Raw genomic sequence first — 11836 nt, 5'->3', positions numbered from 1 at the left:
ACCAGGATGGCATTGTGCCGTTACCTCAATTGATCCCTTCTGCTCAGACGACACCTATGGACCAATGGACCTACCGCCAATTGGCTGCATTCGTTAGCTCTCTGCCGAAACCATTACGTTCATTGGCTGAGTTGACGCTGGTTGAATCGGCTTTTGTTGAGGAACAGCCAGTTGAACGACCATTATCCTTTTTTTACCATGCCCTGCAACTTATGCTGATTAAGAGCTCACCCTCCTTCTTGTCCAACTGGGAGAAGGACTTATGCAGCGAGATCTCAGAGGCACAGAAGTCGACTATTCTGTCAATGGCTCACCTATCATCCTCAGCATCCCAGGCGGCTGAAGTGAACTATAAATTACTTACACGGTGGCACTACACCCCAGCCGTTCTACACAAGTTGTTCCCGCAGACCTCAGATCTTTGTTGGAGAGGCTGTGGGGAACGTGCCACTCATGCTCATGTATGGTGGTTCTGTCCTCTCATAAGGCCATACTGGCTAACCATTTTATATTGGATAAATATTATTGTGGGACACGAGTTACTTAATGACCCGTGGGTCGTGCTCTTTCATGGTGCGGGCTCTCCGGCAGGACCATACAGGAAGTCCTTGACCCCGCATCTGCTTAACGCAGCGAAGGCTCTCATTCCCCATTGTTGGAAGCAATCTGCGGCCCCTTCTTTGCGACAGTGGTTGCTGGAGGTGGACCGTGTGTACTATTTAGAGGACCTCACCTATACTTTACAAAATAAGGCGGATTTGGGGAAAAGGATTTGGTCCTGCTGGTTAGCCTTCAAATATACAAAGGAGTACGCGGACATTATGTCACAGGTTGATAAAGTAAATGTACCTTCATAGGTTACCTTTTTTGCTGCTGGGTACAGGACTGAGGTAGACCCTTCCCCTTCTCCTCACTTTCTCCCTCTTTCTTTTGTCCTTGTTTCTGTTCTTTCTTCTTATGCTGCGCTTTCCACTTTTTTCTTCTCATGCTTTTCTCTTAGATACTTGGTGCAACAGCATCTGGCTACTACACATGGGGACTTTGCAGTATTCCAGCCGCAAACCCACATATGGGGAGGTAGAATCTGCTTGTGCGACGCTAGTAGGTCTGGAATATGCTCGGTTACTTTGTTTATTATTTACCTATTTTATTTATTCCCTTTTTTTATGTTAGTAAGCTGTGGAGAGTTTATGTGTCATTGACCGTGTGACTTAGCCTATGCAATCCCTGTCCCATTTTGCACTTAACGATACTTGTACCAAGTTATCTGTTATTGTTTCTGTGATACCTGTCTTTTCTTTTCATTCAATAAACATATATTAAACAAAAAAAACACTGCTTAGGGGACAGGAGCTACACTGGGGCAGAGATTCTGTCAGTTCGGCAGGGGCAGGATCAGAGGTGGTTGACACCATGTCAGCTTCAGCCAGGAATGGTTGTATGCGACAATAGCACCAACCTTCTCTCCGCCCTCTGACGGGGACACTTGACCCATGTTCCATGTTTGGCACACATTTGGTGGTGCAGCGGTTCTTGAGCAGGTACCCAGGCTTACAAGATCTCCTGAGGCAGGCCAGAAAAGTCTGTGGTCATTTCCAATGGTCATACAATGCCAGTGCTCGGCTGGCTGACATTGAAAGGGAATGCAACCTGCCCACCAACCGCCTCATTTGTGACATGTCCACCAGGTGGAAGCCAACGTTGGCAATGCTGCAGCAGCTATGGATGCAGCAGAGGGCCATCAATGAGCACCTGTGTGAGTATGGCACTAGGACAGGGTCATGGGAGCTTGGCTTCTTTTTGCCACACCAGAGGCTACTGATCAAGGATGCGTGCACTGTCCTGTCACCATTTGATGAGGCCACGAGGATAGTGAGCACACTGAACAGCGACAATGCATGCATCAGTGATACTGTCCCTCTTGTCTTCCTGTTGGAGCACACGCTTCATGGAATAATGGACAGGCCACTTGAGGCAGAACAGTTTGAGGAAGAGGAGGACTTCCTTACCTCTCAAGGCCCCCTTTATCCAGATATTATTCCTGCAGGTCTGCCAAACACACAGGAAGAAGAGGAGGAGGAGGAGGAGGAGGATTATTGTGTCAGCATGGATGTGGAGGATAACACCCAGCAGAAAAATGGAAGGTTTTTTTTTGGGGGGGGGATATAATCTCCCTCATTTGCCAATGACACTTTGATCTACCTGGAGGATACGGTTAGTTCCTTGGAGGCTGTTGTGTATCTCACAGAAAGATTTGGGCAGTATTCTGGATTTGCTATTAATTGGCATAAATCCTCCCTACTATTGATAGACCCCAAGAATCTCCCATACCGGACTCGGTAGCTCAGGTGGCAGTAATTCACTCCTTTAAATATCTGGGAATTGAGGTGTCTGGGAAACTCTAGAGACTATATTAAATTAGCTACCTTACAATACCCTAAAGACCAGGGGGGGGGGGGGGGGTGGCTGTCCCACATTCTTTTGCCTATTTTTTGGGCTGCACAGCTGCAACACCTTGCAGGATGGGATTTATCAGTGATAGCAGACCCTTCTTGGACCTTGTTGATTAACTTCCTTGTGGAGTATTCTGCAATGTCCCAGATGGAAATGGGTCTGCCAGGGGCTCCTCTGGAGTGCCCGACTGTCCATTTGCTCTGGAGACTCTGGAAGGATTTGAAGAGGCGTCTGGGCATTGAAGGCTTCCTGGACTGCACACCTATTTGGTGTAATAGGTCCTACCCTAAATTGGTGAAACTGCTAGACCAGGGATATGCAATTAGCGGACCTCCAGCTGTTGCAGAACTACAAGTCTATGAGACATAGCAAGACTGACATCCACAAGCATGACACCCAGAGGCAGAGGCATGATGGGACTTATTGCAAATCCCTGTGCTAGACCATTCCATCTGTAAAACTGCTGGGATCAAGTACATTTCACAGTTGTTTGATGGTACTGTGGTGAAGTCCTTTCCCCACTTGAGAGTGGCGTTCCCCTTATTACCAAATTGCTACTTTATGTATCTACAACTGCGGCATGCCATGAGAATTCAAGTTAGATGCTCTGTCGTGCACCTTGACAACTCTGACTTCCTCCCCTCTATCTTTGATACTGTAAGAAGGGCATTATCTCCCATATTTATACTTGCCTACTAGCCCATGTCCAAGCTCCAGACCTGCTGCCCTGTAGGGAGAAGTGGGAAACTGATGTTGGCCCTCTAGTTTCTGTCTCTGCAGCTCACAAGCTATCCCACTTATTTATTCTCCATAGGGTGTATAGGACTCCAAAACAATTGCATAAATGGGGAAGGAGAGACTTCCCCTTGTGCCCAAAGTGTCAGCTATATCTGATCCATTTACTCTGGAAATGCCCTAAATTAGTACGCTACTGGAATGAGGTTACTGAGACCATTATTAAAGTTTACCACTTACCGGTCAATCCGATTGTCTATTGGGTGATCTTGGCGAAGAGCTATATCCTTCTACTTATGTTACCTTGATTAGATTGTTTTACATTGCTAGAAAGTTGATTGTGAGGTTTTGGCTCTCTCGAGCAGCCACGTCTGCCCAATGGATACAACAGGTGAACACAATACTTGTACATTGGGTGTTTCATTTGTTCTACAATGAACCGAACATATGGGGTGTTCGCGGAAAATTTGCGTGCCGCAGAACGCCCCATAATGCACTGCAGTGCATTGCTGTATGATTGGCCAAAGCATGCACCCGACCTGCATGCTTTGGCAAATCACAGTGCGCTCTCCTGAAACTGACCTGCAGCATGGTGGCCAAGACCATACAGCGGTATAACAGGACAGGTTCCACTCAGAACAGGCCTCGCCCTGGTCGACCAAAGAAGTTGAGTGCACGTGCTCAGCGTCATATCCACAGGTTCTCTTTGGGAAATAGACATATGAGTGCTGCCAGCATTGCTGCAGAGGTTGAAGGGGTGGGGGTCAGCCTGTCAGTGCTCAGACTATACTCTGCACTGCATCAAATTGGTCTGCATGGCTGTTGCCCCAGAAGGAAGCCTCTTCTAAAGATGATGCACAAGAAAGCCCACAAACAGATCGCTGAAGACAAGCAGACTAAGGACATGGATTACTGGAACCATGTCCTGTGGTCTGATGAGACCAAGATAAACGTATATGGGTCAGATGGTGTCAAGCATGTGTGTCAGCAACCAGGTGAGGAGTACAAAGTCAAGTATGTCTTGCCTACAGACAAGCATGGTGGTGGGAGTGTCATGGTCTGGGGCTGCATGAGTGCTTCCGACACTGGGGAGCTACAGTTCATTGAAGGAACCATGAATTTGTGCCATCTGTCATCAGTGCCATGTATTAGTGCTATCTGTCATCAGTGCCCCATCAGTGTCACATGTAATCGGTGCCACATATTAGTGCCATGTGTCATCAGTGCCACGTATTAGTGTCAGCTGTCATCATTGCCACATCAGTGTCAAGTGTCATTGTCCTGGTGCTCTAGGGCCTTCAAAAGTGTAATAGTTAGTCAATAAGTCAGATGTGTAATTTATGCTCCTAGAACATGTGATGATGCTCCCTGCATGTTGGGCCTCTCTATGTGGCTAGGCTGTGAAAAAGTCACACACATGTGGTATCGTAATAGGAGGAGTACCAGAATGTATTTTGGGGCATCATTTGTGGTATACACATGCCATGTGAGAGAAATAACCTATTACAATGACAATTTTGTGGGGGAAAAAAATCTTAATTTTGCAAAGAATTGCAGGAAAAAATTACATCAAAAACCTCACCATGCATCTTACTAAATACCTTGGAATGTCTACTTTCAAAAAAGGGGTCATTTGGGGGTATTTTTACTTTCCTAGTTTGTTAGGGTCACAAGAAATGAGATAGGCCACAAGTACATCAGCTGTGATCAATTTTTTTATGATTTGCACCACAGCTTGTAGACTCTCTAACTTTCACAAAGACCAAATAATATCCACTAAATTGGGTTATTTTTACCAAAGATATCTAGCAGTATAAATTGTGGCCAAAATTTATGAAGAAAAATTAATAATTTGCAAAATTTTATCACAGAAACAAAGAAAATTTAGTTATTTTTTCAAAATTTTCAGTCTTTTTTCATTTATAGCGTAAAAAATAAAAAACCCAGAGATCAAATAATCAAAAGAAAGCTCTATTTGTATGAAAAAAAGGACAAAAAAATAATTTGGGTAAAATATTACATGACTGAGTAATTGTCATTCAAAGTGTGAGAGCACTGAAAGCTGAAAATTGGTCTGGGCAGAAGGGCCCAGTGGTTAATATGGTGTCTATGTGTGTGTGTGTGTGTGTGTCTATATCAGTGATGGCGAACCTATGGCACGCGTGCCACAGCTGGCACGTCAAGCCCTCCCTGTCGGCACGCCAGGGGAATCCCCCAGCCAGTCAGTCACTTGCACTGACTTGCAGGCAGGGAGGAGCCGGCTCTCTTCCTTGCTTCATTGCTAGTGACATCGGCAGGGGAGTGGACAGCCAGTCATCTTATTCCTTGTGTGTCATTTAAGTGTAAAATTCTTCTTTCTCCACCATCCAGACTCTGTTCAGCAGCTTATTGCCTCCCACGGACCCCTACACTTCTGGTAAGGCATTCAGGGATTCCTTTTTGCAGGTACCCTATGTCAGCTCCCCCTGCTCCAGGACGACTTTGATTCAGTCTGTCCTAGTGCAGCCTGTGAAAAAGAGAAGGGGGAGGGGCGGTGCTGGGAGCTGATTTTCCATGGGGAGAGGTGCAATGGCTGCTAGCTGGCATCCAGGCGGCGGGGATATCGAGGAATGGCCGGATGTCGGGGATTCCTTCAATGCTGTCTGGGGAGAGCTGGACGATGAGGCAATAGAAAGGTAAGGAGGAGGGTGGATCCTCCGATCTACATTGTATGTTAGTAGTGCAGGAAGCATGTGTCATGTACAGTAGGTGAGTGTAATGGTCATGTAGGTGAGTGCATGTGTCAGGTAGGTGGTGAGTGCATGTGTCAGGTAGTGCATGTGTCATGTAGGTGACTGCAGTGGTCAGGTAGGTCAGTGTATGTTGCACAGTGCATTCTCTCTCTCTCTCTCTCTCTCTCTCTTTCCGTTACAAGCTTGATTCCCACAGGCAGAGGCATGATGGAACTTGTAGTTTTGCAACAGCTGGGGGGCAGCCAGTTTGGGACCCCTGGTCTAGTGTGTGTGTGTGTATATATATATATATATATATATATACACACACTCTGCATTTAGTGTAGCCTATATCTACAGTGCATTTTTTGGTGTACAGTTGCTAATACAGTGCAGGCGGTGTAAACAGTATCTAATACAGTGTTTACAGTTTCTAATGCACTTCTGGTGGTGTACACAGTAGATAATACAGTGCAGCCATTGTACAGTTGCTAATACAGTGCAGGTGGTGTACACAGTATCTAATCAGGTCAGGTGGTGTATTAATATACAGTCTAGTGTGTCTGTGTGTGTGTATATACGCTAATACGCTTCAGGCAGTGTACACCATATCTAACACAGTGTCTACTATACTTCTGGTGGTGTACACAGTATACAATACAGTGCAGCCGTTGTACACTTTCTAATACACTTCAGGCGGTGTACACAGTATCTAAAACAGTGTAGGTGTTGCAAAACAAAAAAATACATATTTGCCCGGAAGGCCACCAAGGAGAGGCAGACGCTCACAGGTCACTAAAAGAGGGCAAGCAGGCTCTGTGTCTACAGTCAACAGTGGTGGTCATGGACATGGTGCATCCTCTGCAGGTGGCCGCAGGGCACGATTGTCCTTCTTTGCTGCTGCTGGCCGTGTTATTGAGCCACAACATGCAGAAGAGTTGGTGGAGTGGATAATGAAGCCGTCCTCATCCTCTGTCACCCAGGCTCAGAGTAGTTTGCCTTCCAATGCAGCTGCCAAAGCAGCCTATTCCACTGGCTCCTTGTCCACAGTCTTTTATAGCTCCACCATCATGCACAGAGTCTCCAGAATTATTTGACCACAGTGTCGGTTATATGCTGCTGGAGGGTGTGCAGCGATCTGAAGGCTCCGATGTTAGTTCCCAGGTTGAGGAAGGGAATAATGTGAGCCTAGAGAGAGGGGGTGCCACAGAAGCACAAGAAACTGGCAGTCATGTTTCACAGCAGGGCCCGTTTCTGCACCGAACAAGAGTATCTGTGAGGGGTTAAGATGTTGTGACACCACCACCACCACCCAAGGCCCAATTTTTCTGCCCCTGTTTAACAGGGGCATGTAACTACAATTCTTGATATAATATTTCACAGCAGGCCCCATTTCTGCGCCCGACAAGAGCAACTGTGAGGGCTTACAGTATTCTGCTACCAGCAACACCTAAGTCCCAATTTTCTGCAGAGTATATAGGGCAGGCTGTAGGGTATATATACTGCTGTTCAGAGTATATAGTGCCTGGGGGACATCCACACCATTTAGTAGTGGATGTGGAAGTAGCTAGGATGAACGACCAGAGCGTGGTTTTTCCTGTCAGTGACTAGGAATCCACTTCTTCAGCGCCTCTTCCATACGCCCATTCCATACTCTGTTAGTAGCTAGAGCTTATTGGAATGCAGAAGATAATTGGAAATCTTTGGGTAGGAAGACCACAAAATTAGGTCCTTTGGATGACAAAAAAAATTGGATTTTTGTACTCACCGTAAAATCCTTTTCTCTGTAATTCACCGACCGACACAGCCCCTCTCTGTAACTAAATGGGTTTGTTAGCCTGCCACTAGGAGAACTAGGCAAAGTTGTAACACAATACATAGAATTGTCAGTACCACTCAGGGGGCGGACCCTGTGCTAACAACCCTCCCTGCTGCCCCAGGACAGTGAATTACAGAGAAAAGGATTTTACGGTGAGTACAAAAATCCTATTTTCTCTTATATTCACCGACCGACACCGCTCCTCTCTGTAACTAAATTGGACGTTCCCAAGCAGTGCCAAACGAAGGGTGGGAAAAAAAACAGCATTAAAACTTCATCCACCATGGCAAGTGGGAACTAGTGAAACTAAACCCACAAAAAAACAGCAGTGTACAGAAAAACACACAGACATATAACCGGGTATTCTTAACAGGAGAGATCTCCAACACCGCAACCTTTTTGCGGAAGTAATGCAACAGTGCATTAACAAACAGTACTGCGTTTTTATCGAAAAACCAGGAAAAAAATCTCAATTGCAACTACACTGCCGTCTGTAAAACTTTGCGGCCAAAACAGGCATCAGCCGATGCACTGACATCTACCTTGTAGAACTTGGTAAACCTATGGACAGACGACCAGGTCACTGCCTTGCACACCTGAGCGACCGACACTTGGTGTCAGAAGGCCCAAGACGTTTGTAGAGTGGGCCGTGACCGGAAAGGGGGGCACCTGCCCCTTCAAGGAGTAGGCTTGTACTACAATATGTCTGATCCACCTGGAAATTGTGGCAGACGAGACCGCCATACCCTTCTTCGGACCAGCCACCAAAACAAACAGCGAGTCTGACTTCCAAAAGAGCTGTGGCAGACAAATACACTTTTAGAGCGTGAAGGGCCACCTCTTTGGGGTGCTTTGGCTTAGGACACAACGATGGTAATACAATGTCCTCATTGATATGAAAAGCCAAGACCACCTTCGGTAGAAAGGACGGTTGCGGACGCAACACCACCTTATCCCTGTGGATGACCAGATAAGGCGACTTGCAGGACAAGACTGCCAATTTCAAAACGTTCCTGGCCACCCTTGAAGACACATCGACCATGTGTGGAGACACAGCCTGATCGCTCTCAATTCAAGCAGATTGATCGGCAACTCGAATTCTTCCATCAACAAGAGGCCCTGCGCCGACAGAATCCCCATCACTCCACCCCAGCCGGATAGACTGGTGTCCGTAGTGATCACTGTCCAGTCCAGGAAAATCGTTCCTTCCTCTGAAATGAATCACGGGGGACCTCAACCAACAGATCAGAGAGTCCCTGACTAACTGGCTCACCTGGATCTGTTGATCCAGGGACAACGGAGATTTGTCCCATTTTGTCAAAATCTCCTTCTGCAAGACTCTGGTGTGGAACTGGGCATAAGGTACTGCCTCGAAGGAGGCTACCATGAGCCCCAGTACTCGCATGCAAAAGCGGAGCGACGACCACTTGCGGTTCATCAGAAGTTTGACCGCAGATCTGAGAGTCTGAAATTTGTCTGAAGGGAGAAAGTCTCTCACTTCCCTGGAGTCCAATAGTAAACCTAGATACTCGAGATGCTGGGTCGGTACAATCACCGACTTCTTTAGGTTCAACAGCCACCCAAATTCTCTCAGGGTCCGCATGGTGATCGCCCTAGTATACCCTGGTGTGGGGGGTCCCAAAAGGTCTCTGTGCAGGTATTTTTGCTGGTTGAAGGCAGCGCTGCTCTGTGATTTTTCCTGTCACCACATGGCGCTGTCCGGTGGCCATTTTGGCTGAGGGCAGTGCAGGTTCCCCTTGTGAGCCTCAGCGGCCATTTTCTATGGGATTTTCCTATTAGTAGCATTAGCGGCCATTTTTTTGAAGCCCGAGCGCTCTTTTCACTGCAGTTCTCTTGTGACAGCATACCACATGCTTTTACATGCTGTTCCTGTGTCCACGGTGTATACAGGACGCTGGATGGCCATTTCCTGAACGCTGGTGCAAGCTCTCCACAGGCAAGGCTAGTAACCATCACAGAACACCCCAGGGTAGTGAGTCCGCGCTAGGAATCCCCCACCCACCTCCAGGCGGCAGCAGCAGGGACCTTCACTGTCCTAAGTCCCCTTTCAGGTGGCAGACAGGGTAGGGAGAAAAGATTTATGGGAGTATCGTCCTATAGGGTAGTGGAGGCGGGACTAAACCCACACGTAGGCTGTCATGGAGTCTGTCAGGAAAAAATATTTTTTCTGATAAAAAAAAACTGATAAGAGGCATGGAGGAGCTCAGAGCAGGGATATGCAACTAGCGAACCTCCAGCTGTTGCAAAACTACAAGTCCCATCATGCTCTGCCTCTGGGTGTCATGCTTGTGGCTGTCAGAGTCTTGCTAGGCCTTGTGGAACTTGTAGTTCTGCAATAGCTGGAGGTCCGCTAATTGCATATCCCTGGTTTAGAAGAACTGAATTTAAGCTCTCCCCAGAGGACAGGGGCCTTTTATGCGCACCTTTCCTTCCACACACTGCCTCTATTTTAGCAACAAAAGAGTTAAGGACCACCGTTAGGGTGTCCATGGGCACAGCGCTATCCGCAGGTGACCCTGTTGCAATAGCCTGGATTTCGGGGGAAGAAACACTAGTTTCTGAAGCCATGCTGTCCCTACCCTGTCTGCCACCTGCAAGGGGACTTAGAACAGTGAAGGTTCCACCCTCCTGCCTGGGGGGGGGGGGGGGGGGGGATTCCTAGCGCCAAACTCACCACCCTGGGGCGGTCTGTGATGGTCACTAGCCGTGCCTGTAGTCCCCAGGAGGTTACCCAAGTGCAGAGTGAGGAAACTGTTAGCAGCAGCTGTAAAAAATAGCGGTCAAACGATCTACAGAGCTTGCCCCAGCGTTCAGGAAATGGCCATCCAGTGTCCTGTATACACAGTGGACACAGGAAACAACATGTGAGAGCACATGTAATGCTGTCACAAGAGAACTGCAGTGAAAAAGAGCACTCGGGCTTCAAAAAATGTCCACCAATGCAACTAATAGGAAAATCTCCCAGAAAATGGCCGCTGAGGCTCACAAGTCCCTCAGTGAAAATGGCCGCCGGACAGCGCCATGCAGTGACAGGAAAAATCATCAAACAGCGCTGCCTTAAACCAGCAGGAATACCCCCACAGACACCTTTTGGAACCCCCCCACACAGGGACCAGGACCATCGCTAGCCGCACAGACCCCCCACAGGTGAGATACCCAGCGATCCCCACACACACCGGGGGGGGGGGGGGGGGGGGGGGAGATGGGGATGTGGGAGAGAAGGAGGTGAGGTGGCCCCCGAATCGACCTCCCAGGGAATGCCCAGCTGCTCAACCCCCCGAGGGAGGGAGAGCCATACTTACCAGTCCTGAAGAGCTGGGAGACATTCCATCACAGACACACTCCTGCGCAGTTACAGGGTGGCTGCTGGCCCGGTATACTGTGATCCAGACATCAGTAGCCCGGTCATATATACACCCCGGAGCATTGAAGCTCACGACCACCTCTGGAGCGGAGGTATGTGGTGGTCTGCCGAGCCTTAGCTGCGACCTGCACACGCTCAATGGCCGGACTGGGGGGACTACAAGGATAACTTAACCAGCCTGTCACCCAGCCGGCAGTTGATAGAAGATCCCAGGATCTTTCAGCTTGCGCAAAAGTAAAAATCCTCTATCAAAAAAATGGACCAAAGGGCCCGCAGGGTTCCTAGGTCATTCTCCTTCACTAGGCAAAATAAAACTGAGTCTGCTGGGGCAGCAGGGAGGGTTGTTAGCACGTGGTCTGCCCCCGGAGCGGTACTAAAAACTCTGTGTATTGTGTTACAATTTTGCCTAGTTCTCCTAGTGGCAGGCTAACAAACCAATTTAGTTACAGAGAGGAGCTGTGTCGGTCGGTGAATATAAGAGAAAAGGGAGATTTACTTTTTGCTATAAAATATATTTAAAAAAAAATAAAAAATAAAAAACCCTTCATAAATTTCGGCCAGTATGTATTCTGCTATATGTTTTTTGGTAAAAAAAAATCCCAATAAGCATATATTGGTTTATGCGAACATTAAATCGACTACAAACTATGGGATGTATACGTTGGAATACTTATTTATGTATGCTAGTAACAGGGACGATCAGTGACTTATAGCGGGACTGCGACATTGCGG

This window comes from Lithobates pipiens, unplaced genomic scaffold, assembly GCF_037356315.1.
Source record: "Lithobates pipiens isolate NorthernLeopardFrog02 unplaced genomic scaffold, aLitPip1_a1.2 Scaffold_18, whole genome shotgun sequence".
In the NCBI taxonomy this organism is placed as follows: domain Eukaryota; kingdom Metazoa; phylum Chordata; class Amphibia; order Anura; family Ranidae; genus Lithobates; species Lithobates pipiens.
Note: the sequence above shows the minus strand (reverse complement) of the source record.